This window comes from Myotis brandtii, unplaced genomic scaffold (genome assembly GCF_000412655.1).
Source record: "Myotis brandtii unplaced genomic scaffold, ASM41265v1 scaffold947, whole genome shotgun sequence".
Taxonomy (NCBI): Eukaryota; Metazoa; Chordata; class Mammalia; order Chiroptera; family Vespertilionidae; genus Myotis; species Myotis brandtii.
Window position 1 is genome coordinate 91,471 of NW_005371908.1, and position 6,104 is coordinate 97,574.

A 6,104-nucleotide genomic window follows, 5' to 3' on the forward strand; every position below is an offset into this window, starting at 1 on the left:
ACCACACCAGAAATCATAAACTAAACTCGGACAACATGTTCTATGATTTCACTCACTGGGCTCCAGGACTTTGCTCTTCCATAAAAACACCAGGTGCTCTTCCACTTCAAGGTCTTTGCGGTGGCTGTTCCCTCCATCTGGAAACACCCTTCCCCCAGGTATTCTTTCCGCTCCTTCCCTCTGCTCCTTCAGGGTTTTACTCAAATGACACCTTATCAAAGGGACTGTTCCTCCCACCCTAACAACAGCAGCAAATATTCCTCTTATCCCTTACCTTGTCTGTTTTTTCTTATTTTCTGTTGCTCAAAACACCTTTTAACATCCCGGATAATTAGCTATTCATAGTTGTTGATTTTTGGTTGTCTCTCCTGCTGGAATGTCAGCTCCATGAGAGCGTGGATGTTTGTGTTTTGTTCATTGTGCATGCCCAGGGCCTGGCATTATTGGCATGTAGATTAGATGCTCAATAAACATTTGTTGAATGGATGGTTGGATGAATTGTAATTCCATCTCCTCAGAGGTACTCTTAAATGTTTAATGCATCTCCCCTGCCCCAGCACAGTGTCTCTATATATTGGGGGGGGGGGGGGGGAGGCTCAGCAATTTACAATGTAGTGATCAGGGGTAGGAGCTCTGGGATTCAGACCCAGCCTGGAATCTGCCTGTGGCTTAGCAGCTCTCTGAACCTCACTTTTCTGTCTGTAAAGTGGGTCTATTTAGTACCCACTTCACAAGATTGTGGTATAATAAGACCAGGCACACAGGGCACTGAGCGGTGTGCTAACCCACATTAAATATTAACCGATACTGTGATTATTTAAGAGGCATATATATATTTTTTTCCAATATATATAGACACTGTGCTGGGGCAGGGGAGACTCTAGCTCATAATAGACATTTAATTAATGTCTTAGGAAGCAATGAATGAATAAATGCATGATGAGTCATTTTTTTCTGTATTTGAACTACATTTTTTAATAGAACCAGAAACACACATTTATAAAGAATTTTGTATCTTTTTACAGAGAACAAACTGATGGTTGCCAGATGGGAGTGGGATTGGGGGACTGGGTAAAAAAGGTGAGAGATTAAGAAGCATATATTGGTAGGTAGAAAATAGTCATGGAGATGTAAAGTACAACATAAGGAATATAGTCAATAATATTGTAATAACTATGTATGAAAGGGATCACTTGGTGAGTTATATAAATTCTAACCACTATGATGTACATCTGAAACTAATATAATAATGGATGTCAACTATAATTGAAAAATTTTAAATATGTAAAACAGTAAAGAATTTTGCATCTTTTTAAACAAGAGTATAAATATCACCAATACTTCCCATGCCATTAAGTATTCTTCAAGATCATTAGTTTTAGCTTTTTAGTTTTTTTTTAATTCTCACCCAGAGAGAGAGAGAAACATTGATGTGAAATGTGAGAGAGAAACATCTATCGGCTGCCCCCTTATGCATGCCCAACCAGGATCTAACCATAACCTAGATATGTGCCCTGATCAGGAATTACACACCAACCTTTTATTGTTTGGGAGGACGCTTCAACCAAGTGAGCAATGGGGCCAGGGTGACCATTAGTCTTTTTCTTGTTGACCTTCTAAGCTGTGATAAATATTTTGCTATTATAAATAATCTCTCCCCACAAATAAATCAAAGCAACCAAATATTTGTGCACATCAGTAATTATTGCCTTTGGCCCTGGCCAGGTAGCTCAGTAGGTTAGAGTGTCATCCTGATATGCCAAGATTGTGGGTTCAATCCCCGATCAGGGCACATACATAATATGAATGCATAAATAAATGAACAAGTCTCTCTCTCTCTCTCTCTCTCTCTCTCTCTCTGCCTCAAATCAATAAATAAAAATTATAATAATAATAATTATTGCCATTATTTTCTTTGAATAGATTATCACAAATGGAACTGCTGGGTCAGAAGAAATGCACATTTTTAAGATTTAATAATAGTAACTGTTTCCATGTTTCTAGCATTTCTGTGCATGGTGCTAGGCCATGTAATTTTAACAACAGTAGCTATGACCACCCCTGTTTCGCAGAGGAGGAACCTGAGGCTTACAGAAGTAACTTTGCTCAAAGTCTCACACGCTAAGGGGCAGAGCTAGGATTCATCCCAGCTTTGACTCCCAGGCTCTCACTAACTGCCCTCTGCTGCCTCCACACGGCCTGGGACACACATTGCCAAATTGTGTTACAGGGATCCAATTCACACCCCACCACATTCAGAGGGAATCTGCCCTTTAAATAAAGTAGCCTCGCCAGCATTAAACATTCTTGGTTTTGCACACTTTTGAACTCTTTATCCGTACAGAGTTTCCATTTTAAAAAAAAACATACACAAGCACTAGCAGGGTTTGCTCAGTGGATAGAGCGTCGGCCTGCGGACTGAAGGGTCCCAGGTTCAATTCTAGTCAAGGGCACATGCCCAGGTTGCAGGCTTGTTCCCCAGTGGGGGGCGTGCAGGAGGCAGCCGATCAATGATTCTCATCATTGATGCTTCTCTCTCTCTCTCCCTTTCCCTTCCTCTCTGAAATCAATAAAAACATATTTAAACAAACAAAAAACATCACACATACAAGGCTAGTAACTGAAATGTCTGCACTTTAGTCAGGTCACAGTGATAGGAGGAGAGCCAGGTACAGCCTTTGCCTCTTCAGTGCCCTGCACAAATTGCAAGGCATTAGGCTCTAGAACCCATTCTGAAGGAAGCACTCTTGTAACTTAGTTGGGAATCTGCCAGAGATCAGACCCCTGGAATAAGCCTGGTGACAGACCTGCTCCAAGGGCTTATTCAGGATAGGCTATCAGGCCCTCTTATTTTGGGGTTCTGGGAGAAAAAAAATCATCTCTAAAGAGCCTTCTATAGAGAAGGCTTCCTGGAGGTGGTGGTGAGGAGGTGACCCTCAAAGGATAGAAATAGGAAAGGCGGGTGAGGTAGATTCAGGTTAATAAAAATGATCCATTTCAATACATCAAGGAAAAAGAGAAGTGACAACATATGAATGGCAAGCAAAGCTTTCTTCCATCATATGTAAAGAGCATTTAAAAATCAATATGAAAGGTGAACATACAATAAAAAAATAGGCAAAGGACATGAACAAAAGTTAAAAATACAAACAATAGATAAGAAAAAAATAAAGTTGGTGAACAAGAAATTAATAAAATGGCTATTGTTAAAAAAATAAAAAAAAGAAACAGCCAAGCCCTAACCAGTTTGGCTCAGTGGATAGAGCATCGGCCTTCAGACTGAAGGGTCCCAGGTTCAACTCCAGTCAAGGGCATGTGCCTTGGTTGCGGGCACATCCCCAGTAGGAGGTGTGCAGGAGGCAGCTGATCAATGTTTCTCTCTCATCGATGTTTCTAACTATCTCTCTCCCTTCCTCTCTGTAAAAATCAATAAAATATATTTAAAAAAAAAGAAACAGCCAAAATGGAGTCACTTTTTTTGTTTATTCGTTAATTCTCACTCGGGGAAACTCTTTCCATTGACCTTTATAGGGAGTGGATGGGAGGGGAGAGATAGAAAGAGAGAAACATTGATGTGATGTGATAGAGACACATCGATTGGTTGCCTCCCACACATGTGTGGGATCAAGTCTGCAACTGAGGTATGTGCCTTTGACCAGAATTGAACCCGCTACCCTTCAGTCTGAGGGCCAACGCTCTAACCACTGAGTAAAACTGGCTAGGGCAAAATGGAGTCACTTTTGCTAAACCCGTCACCAAACCAAAAATTAATAACTAACCTAATTGCAGTTCCAGCCTCTCCCACGAGTGGAGTTTTAAACCAGTCAGGAATTTCTTGATCAACACTGATGAGGTCATCTACCTGATAAGACCCCCATGCCATCCCCTAAGACCCCCTTTGGAGGTCGAACAACCCTTTCACAGGGGTCGCCTAAGACCATTGGAAAACACATATATCATTACATATTGTTTTTGTGATTAATCACTATGCTTTAATTATGTTCAATTTGTAACAATGAAAATACATCCTGCATATCAGATATTTACATTACGATTCATAACAGTAGCAAAGTTACAGTTATGAAGTAGCAACGAAAATAATTTTATGGTTGGGGGTCGCCACAACATGAGGAACTGTATTAAAGGGTCGCAGCATTAGGAAGGTTGAGAACCACTGCCCTAAGGGAAGGTGATCTTGCTTGAAAAATTCACTCTTGCCCTGGCCAGTTTGCCTCAGGAATATCGGTGCCAAAGGATCACGGGTTCAATTCCTGGTCAAGGGCACATACATCGGTCGTGGGTTCAATTCCTGGCTCCAGTCAGGCACATGCAGGAGGTACGATCTATCTCTCTCATCTCTCTCTCTCTTTCTCTCTCTCTCTCTCTCTCTCCCCTTTCTCTTCCTCCCCTTCTCCCTCCTTTCCACTCTACAGATCAATGGAAAAAATATTCTCAGGTGAGGATTTTTTAAAATCCACTCTTTTCTTAGTTCCATCCTCTTTCTGCCTATTAAAACCTTCCTCCTTGTACAACTCCTTGATGCTCACTTCTAGTTGCTAGATGGAGTGCTACTTAATTAATGAATCACTTAATAAAGCTAATTAGATCCTAAAACTTATTTTGTTGAGTTTTGTTCTTTAACACTATTAAACAGATCTTTTTTCTTATTTATTTATTTATTTATTTATTTCTCCCATTGACCCCTTCTAGGCTGCCCCAGGCCTTCATCACCCTATTGTCTGTGTCCATGGGCTATGCATATATGCATACAAGTTCTTTGATCTCACCCCGCCCCCCACCCCACCTTCCCTCTGAGGTTCTGCAGTCTGTTCCACGCTTCTATGTCTCTGGATCTATTTTGTTCATCAGTTTCTTTTGTTCATTAGATTCCACATATGAGTGAGATCATGTGATACTTGTCTTTCTCTGACTGGCTTATTTCACTTAGCATAATACTCTCCAGGTCCCTCCATGCTGTCTCAAAGGGTAAGAGATCCTTCTTTTTTACTGTTGCATAGTATTCCATGGTGTAAATGTACCACAGCTTTTTTATCCACTCATCTACTGTTGGGCACTTGGGCTGTTTCCAGATCTTAGCTATTGTAAATTGTGCTGCTATGAACATAGGGGTGCATACATTCTTTCTGATTGGTGTTTCAGGTTTCTTAGGATATATTTCTAGAAGCAGGGTCACTGGGTCAAATGGCAGTTTCATATTTAATTTTTTGAGGAAACTCCATACTATCTATCCTAATATATAAAAACCCAGGGTCCATAACATGCAAAACAACCAAAGGCTTGACCAACCGGAGGTCAGTGCTGGGTTGCTGTGGCAACCCAGCACTGACTGCCGAGGAGGCTGCGGATCAGGCCTGGAGAGAGAAGCAGGGTCTGATCCGTAGCCTCCATGGCAGCTGTTGATCAGCACTTGCCTCTCTTTCGCTCCAGGCCTGGCCAGCAGCTACGCCTCCCTTTCTCTCGGGCCTCCTGGGGCTGATCAGCAGCCCCACTTCTCGATCAGGGCTGTTGATAGGCCTGCAGATGCTGACTGGCATATAAACTGACCAATCAGAACCAAATCTGGGTGAAGTGCGGGGAGCCAATGGCTGCCTAGGAGGCGGAGCTTTTGACGCTGACCAGCATATAAACTGACCAATCAGAACCAAATCTGGGTGAACTGGGAAGGGAGAACCTAAGGTGGGGGCTGAGGAGGGGTTTTAAGGGCAACAGCTGTTTGGTGTAAGGTGTAAGAATGCAGTTCAATTTTTCAATGACCGGTTTGGCAGTATAGTGCATATGGCTGGCTATCAGTCCAGATATAGGGATTATGTATTTTTGTCTGCCAAGAGCATCTCCTCCTGATGAAAAAAGGCTCCCCCTGGCCCCGCATTTAAGCAATCCTATCCTATATAATCTATCTATACTACTAAAAGGGTAATATTCTAATTAAACCAGGTCAACCGGCCATCTTCCGGATGTCCGACTTCCTTCCAGACAAAGCCATGGTGGTGGGGGCTGAGGCAGAGGACGTTAGGAGCGATCAGGCTGGCTGGGGAGGGCAGTTGGGGGCAAGATCAGCCTGGCAGGGGAGGGCATTTGGGGGC